The sequence below is a fragment of the Carassius auratus genome, unplaced genomic scaffold, assembly GCF_003368295.1.
Source record: "Carassius auratus strain Wakin unplaced genomic scaffold, ASM336829v1 scaf_tig00010017, whole genome shotgun sequence".
Lineage (NCBI taxonomy): Eukaryota > Metazoa > Chordata > Actinopteri > Cypriniformes > Cyprinidae > Carassius > Carassius auratus.
In genome coordinates, this window is record NW_020524101.1 from 6348 (window position 1) to 16574 (window position 10227).

The 10227-nt window shown below is 39.0% G+C and overlaps 1 pseudogene; it reads left to right on the top strand.

Moving 5' to 3' along the window:
- Positions 1-2744: 2744 nt before the first annotated feature.
- Positions 2745-9975, top strand: LOC113072741 (kelch-like protein 25; annotated as a pseudogene).
- The last annotated feature ends 252 nt before the right edge of the window (positions 9976-10227 follow it).

Consider the following 10227-nt stretch of genomic DNA (forward strand, 5'->3'; position numbering starts at 1 on the left):
TATTCATATTCAGAACAGAGGGAAAGATCTAAGCGAGTGAATGGATGCAGGAAGGCTGTTCCAATCACAAGGGGCTCTAACACAGAATGTTGCATATGATGGCAACAAAGACAGAAGACGCTCACATAGTTAGACTCGGATCAGTACAGTGCAAACTAGTCTACTTCCCATGAAAATAGTAGATATCTAAGATTTCAAAAGACCATCTAGTCCACAATGATTGCAAACAAAATAAATAAATAAGTGCATGCTAAAAAGTAAATATATATATTAATTATTATTACTATATATATATATATATATATATATATATATATATATATATATATATATATATATATATATATATATAGTAATAATAATGCAAAATGATAAATGTAACAATATAAACCTTATTACTGTACTTTTTAGTGTATAAATGCCACATTTGCTAAATGAATGCATCTTTTTTCTATACCATTATAGGCTATATTTAATGCATATAATAAAAAAAAGGTAGAAAAACAAATGATAGATGCATGCATAAATACAATTTAATTAATTAATTAATTATCAATCTTATATTGCATGAATGGCTATATAATAATAATATTATAATAATATACTTACAACTGATTAAGTGCTGTCTCAGCTTTCTAATCAAAGATGATTTGGAAAACGTCCATGGCTGGGTGACCTGTGCAGGGGCATCAGGTCCAGATGCTTCCTCCCGTGTGTCTTCCATGTTCAGCTTGTGTTTTTGCAGAGAACCTGGCTAGAAACAAACAAACTGGCCTTCAGTCAGATCAGGGGTTATGACCAAGCGCACTTAACCTCTGTTGCATAGAAACCTCTCTACAAACTGTTCCACTGCGAGAACATATGATTCGAAATTCAGAGCGCCAGTGGTACGTCATGCGGCTCAGATTTTATTGTTTGGCAACAAGTGCACCATGGGTAGAGCAATTTACATAAAACCAAATATCAACAGGATTAGAGTATTGCTATTTTAGGGGGCATTTGTCATGTCGGGATAACCCATGGGTCTCTCCTGTGACCCTCTTAGTGGCCAGCTGCATATCTGTGGTGCATAAAGTTTAAAATGATGAGGGACATGACCGTCTTCTCATCAGGGTCATCCATCAAGTTGAAACCGCATGAAACACAATACCTACGATGATGAACCATCTTTTAAAAGACACTTTACCAAAACTAAGATTTAGCAGTTCTGATTGTTTTTGAATGCTTTCATATTCATAAATAAATCGGACTTGACTTGTATAAATATTATTTAATCTATATAATCCTCTCTTTTGGCACCTGGCTATCCCTGTCTGGTTTAAATGGCACTTATTCAACATTTAAAATTAGATATGTCTCACATTGCATGCCTTTCAAGTCCTAAACCTTTTTTTACCCCAGCAAAAGCTGCAGTAAGTCTGTGGCTTTATTATAGTACTACAATTTCATGATCTGACTCCTAATGACCACAGCATATGCGGTAAAACTCTGGCTGTCTTGCATGCATTATCGCAGTAAAGATCAGCACATTTCTCTACACTTAAAGAGCCTTTGGTCCCGGATTAGATTTAGATAACTAATGGAGTATCCCTTGGTGATTTTGCAGATGGAACATAGTTTATTACTGCCACCAATGAAATTCAACCATCTCTTTAGCTAAGCCAAGGACAAGGCAGTGGTCTCGATGCACTGGCCCAGAAAATGCATTCAGACTCAAATCCAAGTGAACTTGATTACGTTACACATGGTTCAGTAGCACAGGGACAGACTTGAAAATAAGTGATGAACCCAGAAATCAAATGCCAGAGAGTTATCATTTGCAGAGAGGTTATTAAAATTTATAACGGTGGAATAAAAATAAAAATCAGATAGCAACTAAAGACTCACAAGTGATAATAAAACAATATTTCATAAAGAAAATAAATGTATATTATAAATATAAAATAGATAGCCTACACACAATATAACCACCTAAAATATTGATGTAAATTAATTTACCTAATAATGCACAAAAAGGAAAGACACTTGTGTTTATTACCAGTGAGAAATGAAAGTAAGTATATGCCATTTTCTTGATATGATCTGTCTTGCTCAGTGGTTTTCATTTATATTTTATATAAATGGAAATATGACTTTATTGTTTAGGAAGCACAAAAGTTCCCCTCACAAGGATCATTTTTATTTCAAAAAGCTTGAAAACACCTGCTCTAGCTAACACATTAACCAAGACAATTTTGTTGCGAAGATTAATACTAAATGCAGTCAGTATATGCGTTTACATCTGCAGAGTCCATCAAACAATGAATTGGATGCATACACATGCATTAGAACACGAGACTACATCTATGATCAGAGAGGTAAACAAAACAGTTCTAGGTATGTTGTGCTTTAGCATAAATCACACACTAGATGGAGCTAAAATCATTGCATTTAAAAAACATCTATAATGAACAATTGTTACATTCACACAGATAAAATAAAAATACATGGAAAGCATACAATAGATGTCATTAACCCATAAACAAACAAAGGTGTGCTCATTCAATAACAATAAAATACGTCATTTTTAATTTTGTTTAAAAATTAGATCAATTATTCAAATGCAATTACATATTTGCCAAAACATGTCAGCAATTTTAAAAAGAGTATATGCACACAAAAAAGTCATAATACTTCCCTGCTAATTGTTGTGATGTGCTGTCGTCGGCTTCCGCGACGCTCCTCCCACTGTTTCGCCATTGGCTGCTTTGTACAGAAAACAGCGCAGGCTTTCAGGTCGGAACGTCCCTATTGGCTACAGTTTATATTTGCATAAATTCCCATTGCGTGTTTGGTCAACGGCACGTCAATCAACCCATTCCCCTGCTTCTGGATATTACCCTGAGAGACTCCACAGTTTTTCATCAGTGTGAGGACTGGAATGTGAACAAAGTGACACAGCCAACCAGACAAGAGGTGAACAAAACTATGATTCCTTCCCCAATTCCTAAACTGCACAACGTCAGGATTTGTCACTAGCGCCCAGAACACTGTGAGTATGCCATGTCTTTATAGAAATAGTCTTGTTTTAGAAAAATTAGCTTCAGATGAATAAAACTCTTAACCAACATCTGCAATGTTCTTCCTGTTTTTGGCAGAGCTGGAAAAGCCAATACACTCAGTCAGGATTAGATGTGAGCTGAATAGGGATTGGTGGCTACCTCTCGCTTCTTCCAGAAGTAATGAGTGTAAATCGGAAGAAAATGATCGCTTACAGGGAGAGCAGCGTTTTAACGTGTCTCTAATCGCAAGGAGTTTCTTCTGCATGTCAAAACACGGAGTTACGACTCTGCGCTAACAGCATTAGCTCCTTTCATTCATAGTATCGTTACTGAGCGGTCGCCAAAAACATAAGCGCAGCCAAATCTGTCATTTTTGAGATGTTACTGTTAACTTTGTATCGTACTATTACATTTTACCTCAGTGTAAGTTATCAGTTTAATCAGGTGATTTTTTAAAATTGTTTAGCGCACTAGCGGTCTGGCTAACTGTAGCTTTAGTTTGGTGCGCATTTCTGAAGTCTCGTGGCGTAGAAAATAGTCGCCGTATACTACGAAATATCCATATTTATTGCCTTGTCTATTTTAATTCTATAATGGCTACGCTTGTTAACGTAAAACCACTTTTCGTTGTGTAATGAGGCGAGGGGTTAACTTAGGTAACGACGGACAGAAAACTGCATAACCCAAGCCTGAGCAACAGAACACCTGCTTCTACATTATCATTTTTCCAATTAAAACGTTTATATGATATAAAAGTCAGGGAATTTTGTGTGAATGTATCATCCACGGTCTCAGGGTCATGTACGTCGGCAGTATTTGAAGTTCAGTCTAGTTAGTTCTGCACTGATCATAGTTCAAGTAAACAAGCGCCGGTCTGCCGCATTGGCTGCTGTTCACTTCTGTAAAGAGTTCATGACCCTTACAACATCACAATTATTTTCGCTTTAATTACTCGCCTGGTACGTGCATATGTTAGACTACCAGTGGTTATCTGTGTTGCTCCCTTAAAATTTTCGATGTCTCTCTAATCAAACACCTGATTCAGCTCCATATCCTGAAATGGATGTCAAATATTGGTGTAGGATGATCAAATGTGCAGTTTTAGGGTTTTTTGCTGGGTTGAGAAACAGTTTTCTGTTGTTTAGAAATAACAAATAAAACGTAAGATTGTTTCGCATGCTTTCACAAAAGTTTTTTTTTTTTTTCTTCTTTCTTCCATTTGAGCCAAAATTACCAGTATGGACACTATTATAACTTTCTGTAACAATAGCAGTGAATACTGTCTGTAGCAACTATTTAGTGTCCATGAGAATATTTTAAGTGAATATAACATAAAATAAATAATATAACTCTGAAAAGAAAATAAGTGGAAAAATGTTACCTTTAAGAGTACTTGTCACTGGGGCAGTACTCTCAAAAAGACATAAATCCCTTATTTGCTCCTTAAAGGTTCACAGTAGTATCTAAAAAGTACTTGAAGTAGTATTGTGGACCTTTTAAGGTGTCAGTACAAAGTTGTCCCTTTAGGGTACTGCCCCACTGACAAATTGTTGTACAGTTTTTGCACATTTTGTTAAGCCAAAATTCATCCGCTACAGTGGATGTTGCAACAAATTGAGAAAGCAGAAATCGAGCTTGCGCAGTGAGAAATATCTGCATCCACATGCTTGTGTAAAATATGTTTTAGCCTGAGTGCTAAAAGAAGTACTTAGTCCTGATGACGGACTTCTTGCAGGCCGGTGATTCATTGAGCTTTTTCAAATCAGCGAGGTTGCCAGCTTTTGACTTTCTGCAAACGCACAAATAGCTGTAGCCTAACTGAAATACAGCTCTGGAATACCAACATCCTCAGTGAAAAGGACCTGGAAAAGGCTATTTAGTCTAGATGTTTACACAGGAAGAACATTGAAAGAAATAAAGACCTTTGTTCCTCAACCTCTCAGTGGCGATGCAAGTAAAAGGTGTCATTCATGTTGGTAAGAATATCCGCATGGATAGGTAGTTAGTTTGTTCGTATTGAACGAGTAGTCAACTTTGGCATGGATCATGCTGTGGTTGGGTGATGGTTACCATGGGTGATGGGGATGAACCATGCAGGAACTCCAAGGCAGTTTCATCAAGCTGTGAAATAATAGTTGGGCTTCTTTTTCAGCTCTCTCGCTTTCATTCGGCTGCAAACCTGACTACTGTTCTGGAATTATGCAACATTTAAGAGACTGTCACAAAACTGTATCTTGCAAAAAAATAACTGGAGACCCTCTTACATTATTTTATGTGAAAAAAATTCTCTTTTGCATTTTCTGTTCCCTGGCCCCATAAAGGATAACTCTGTCGGCCTGGCCTGTTGAGGGGTTACTTTTTGGGACCAATGCAGACCCCACCTCAGTTCCTCACTGTCAGTGCCTGTGCGTGGGTCGGCAGTTTCTGTCGCTGTAAGTGGTTTTAGACACCTGCTTGCTTCCTGTTCTCTGTTCTCTCAGCCATCAACAGCCCTGCATCCAACCCTTCCAGTACCATCCTCCCAGCTGCTCGCATCCCCCTGCATAGCTTTCTGCATGGATAGCTGTGACCTTGCATCCTTTGTGGTCAACCTCTGGCATTGTGATTCATGTCAACCCGAGAGCGTGATCCATAAAGACCCTGCCGATGTTTGTGCATGCTTGCACCCCTCTCTCTCTCTCTTCACAATAATCTCAAATGGTATCAATGAAAGAATCCAGTTTACATGCAAGCACATTCACTCAAAGAGCCACTGGTAACATCGAACCTCTGCTGCTAAAACCTTAGTTTTCAAATGTCAAATGTCAGCTAGAAAGGGCAGAACTGTCGATTTCACCAAATCATGTGCTGCACCTAACAAATTAAATGTTGAAATATTAGGGGTTTTTTTTTTCTTTGTTGCAGGGCATGCATCAGGAAGAAAAAGTCATCCAGTAAATGTCAACTATTTCCCTTCGTTAAATGTAAACTTAATCCATTTTGATTAAAATAATTTAAATGAAAAGTATTTTTGCAGGGATAACTCTATGCCAATTTTTTTTTTTTCATTTCTAATTGTGTTTTTGTACCGTAAATCAAGTGATTAAACTGCCGTCATGTTTTCATTGGCCCTCTTAGCAGCATGATAAACAAAACTGCTTTTCACATTTTGATTGCATTATATAACTCAAGAATGTTAAGTGAACAAACCTGTCCATTTTACACAGTCTACACTTGCATTGCACACAGTGTATATTGGGCATTAAAAATTGTACTAGTTGTCGTCACCCCAGTAATGCATTGAATTAACATGTCAGTGATTGGTAACAATACTTAAATACAGTTAAAATGTATGTAAATATACTGATGCAAATAGGGGAGGGGGGGGGGGATCATGGTTAAGTATGAAGAAAATATCATTCTTGATATATATCAAGAATAAGATATAATTTGGTATAAAAACTGTGTTTTATCTATATCGATGGGACCCTAAACAGAATATGAATAATTAGGTTTCTCAGATTATTATAGATGCTCTTCTTAATTCATCTTTAGGTGTTCATTTTGTTGATCTCATTGGATTTCTTGCATAGTTTTCAAGGTTTGCCAAAATCAAAAGATTACTACTTTATTTATGAATCTAAAATTTATCGCAATCTGTCAACATAAAATGTGACAATTAGAGACCGAGTTGATTAATTGTGAACTTTGTGCTGGCTTAACAGTGTAAAGAAGGATTACAGTTCTAAGTACAGTGAACTCCGCTGTTTAAGTAAGATTACTGAAGGAGCTGTGAATATCTAGTAAATGTCAAGCAAAGTTTGTCTTATGAAGGATGTAAAATTGTCATTTATACAATATATTCTTTCAGTCTCTGGACATTACACACAGGAAAGAAGCTTAATTAAAAAAGATTTATTTGCCAATTCAACACAAACACTATGGCCACATTTAAGCAAATGTTAATCATCCAAGAGTCCAAGACCAATAGTCTGCAGCTGAAAAAAACTAATGTCGCACTAGTTGGCTCTAAATTTTGTTGATACAGCACCATACATAACCACGTTCTCAGTGGTGATTTTACTGCCAAGCATAAACATGTACATCACTGAGTCATCCCAATACTGAAAATACCTTTTATAGAGCACTTGCTAACCTCCTGTGTTGTGCTTTTGTATTTTTTTAGTTCGGGGTATTGGAACCGGTGAAAATTTGGACGTGCTGGAAAAGATGTCAGTCAGCGTCCATGAAAACCGCAAATCCAGGACGAGCACAGGCTCCATGAACATTTCGCTCTTCCACAAGCCTTCACATCCAGACAGTGTGCTCACCCACCTCAATACCCTGCGCAAGCAGTGCATGTTCACAGATGTGACACTATGGGCAGGCGACCGCTCCTTTCCCTGTCACAGAGCTGTGCTTGCTGCTTGCAGTCGCTACTTTGAAGCCATGTTTAGCGGTGGCCTCCGTGAGAGCCTTGACAATGAGGTTAACTTTCGAGACAGTGTTCACCCAGAAGTTCTGGAGCTGCTGTTGGACTTTGCTTACTCCTCGCGTGTCATCATCAATGAGGAGAACGCAGAGTCACTTCTCGAGGCTGGAGATATGCTGCAGTTTCATGACATCCGGGATGCAGCAGCAGAATTTCTGGAGAAGAATTTGCATGCATCCAACTGCTTAGGGATGATGCTGCTCTCAGACGCCCATCAGTGCAAGCGGCTCTATGAGCTGTCGTGGAGGATGTGCCTCATCCACTTTGAGACTCTTCGAGACACTGAAGACTTCTGCGGCCTCTCGAAAGACAAGCTTCTGGATCTCATCCTTAGCGATGAGCTGGAGGTTGAAGATGAACAGGTTGTGTTCAACGCAGTCATGCGCTGGATTAGGTATGACCTAGACAGCCGCAGAGACTATCTTCCCGAACTGCTGCGAGGACTACGCCTTGCACTGTTACCCTCAGAATGCCTCATTGAGGCCGTTGCATGTGAGGAACTTGTGATGTCAGATAAAAGGAGCCGACAGATTGTCGATGAGGCCATGCAGTGCAAGAAAAGATTCTGCAGAATGACGGGATTGTCACCAGCCCCTGCGCCAGGCCTCGCAAAGCTGGGCACACTCTGCTCATTCTGGGGGGTCAGACATTTATGTGTGATAAGATCTACCAAGTGGATCACAAAGCAAAAGAGATCATCCCTAAATCAGATCTTCCCAGTCCGAGAAAGGAGTTCAGTGCATGTGCCATTGGCTGCAAAGTTTACGTGACAGGAGGTAGGGGGTCGGAAAAATGGAGTGTCTAAGGATGTTTGGATATATGACACGGTACATGAAGAATGGTCCAAAGGTGCCCCTATGCTAATTGCACGTTTTGGACACGGCTCGGCTGAACTTGAAAACTGCCTTTATGTTGTTGGGGGTCACACTGCTATAGCAGGTGTCTTCCCAGCCTCCCCATCAGTATCTCTTAAACAGGTTGAGCGGTATGACCCCCTGACCAACAAATGGACAATGATGGCACCGCTTAGGGATGGTGTCAGCAATGCAGCAGTGGTCAGCGCCAAGCTAAAACTCTTTGTGTTTGGTGGAACAACCATACACCGGGACAAGGCCTCAAAGGTCCAGTGCTATGACCCTGTTGAGAACCGTTGGACAATAGCTGCCGAATGCCCTCAACCCTGGAGATACACGGCCGCTGCTGTCCTCGGCAGTCAGATATTCATAATGGGTGGTGATACAGAGTTTACAGCAGCATTTGCCTATCGATTTGATTGCGAGACCAATCAATGGACACGTGTAGGTGACATGACTTCTAAAAGAATGAGCTGCCATGCTGTGGCCTCTGGTAATAAACTCTATGTGGTCGGCGGATATTTCGGTGCACAGCGGTGTAAAACCCTGGATTGCTATGATCCCACATCAGATAGCTGGAATAGCATCACTACCGTGCCTTATTCACTGATTCCAACTGCATTTGTAAGCACCTGGAAACATCTTCCTGCCTAGATGCCTCCGACTGAAGTGTATGGATCTGTTCTGGGTAAGTTTTTGGCATATCTCTCAGTTTTGACGTGCTCTAGTGAGTTTAAATACTGTATACTGAATGTATTATTCTTTCTGAAGGTAAGTATCTGTATTCGACTACCTTATCTGATTTATACACACAAATATATTTTTTTATTGAAGGTGCTTCCTTTGAAAACTGCTTAAATGGTAATTCTAAGCAGAGAAGCAACTGAAGTCAGTAGGCTGTCGACATTGACACATAAACAGTGATTTATGTCAAGATAACTGCATGCCAAAATGCTAAACCTGGCTTGGCAACCTTCTTTGATAGCAGCTGAGTGCTCCCTTCTTATTGAGGGTTTGAGAGTGGTTGAGCAAAGAGAAAATTGGTGTGTTAAACCATCTGGATGTTTAGCGGTATTATAGAGCAGCTGTCATTGAAAGGCAACATCTTCAATAGGGTTGAAGTTTGAGGTTTAAACATCTAGTGAGTCTTTACTTAGGATCGGAGTGATGCGTCAGCACAAGTGAACCATTAAAATATTGATTTGTGACCTACATTTCAAAGCTTTTACTGTCAAATTAGCTATTAGGAAGAGTGAGAGCACAAAGTGGTTTAATCTCTGTAATTACAGACTGCAATGAGGGACTCAATGTGGAGAGATTTAGGGAAAGGGTACTTACTGTTGCCGGAACAGATGCCACATTGTTTTGTTTCCCTTTAAATGTACCATCTAAAGCTCTTTTTCCGTCACTGAAATTTTGGCCACTGGGATTTTTCTGCCAAAAATTGTTTTATGGTATGAATAGTAGCTGAATATTTTCACTGCCCGGAGGACAATGTGAACAGAAACAGTTTCACAATTGGAATGCAATTGTAAATTAGCAGAATTTGCATTTCCCACTTGTGCATTGAAGTCCCCATGCCCAAAGGCAATCAATCTTTTTGGCTCTTGGTGCATTAATAAAGACCTATTTATATACTTCATTAGAAGAAGAAAAACTTTGTGTGTGAAAGGCAGAAAAGTTGATTACTTAAAAAAACGTGCCTCCTTTTGTTGTCGAAATGGAAAATGCATTGCCATCTGTTGTGTATTTTTGACAAGTTAAAGGTTGGTTATTAGCAAAATTTTTAAATGTACAGAGTTAATGTTCAAAAAAATCCAATGGAGCCTCTCTATAAATATATAAAGCCGAATTTATTTAT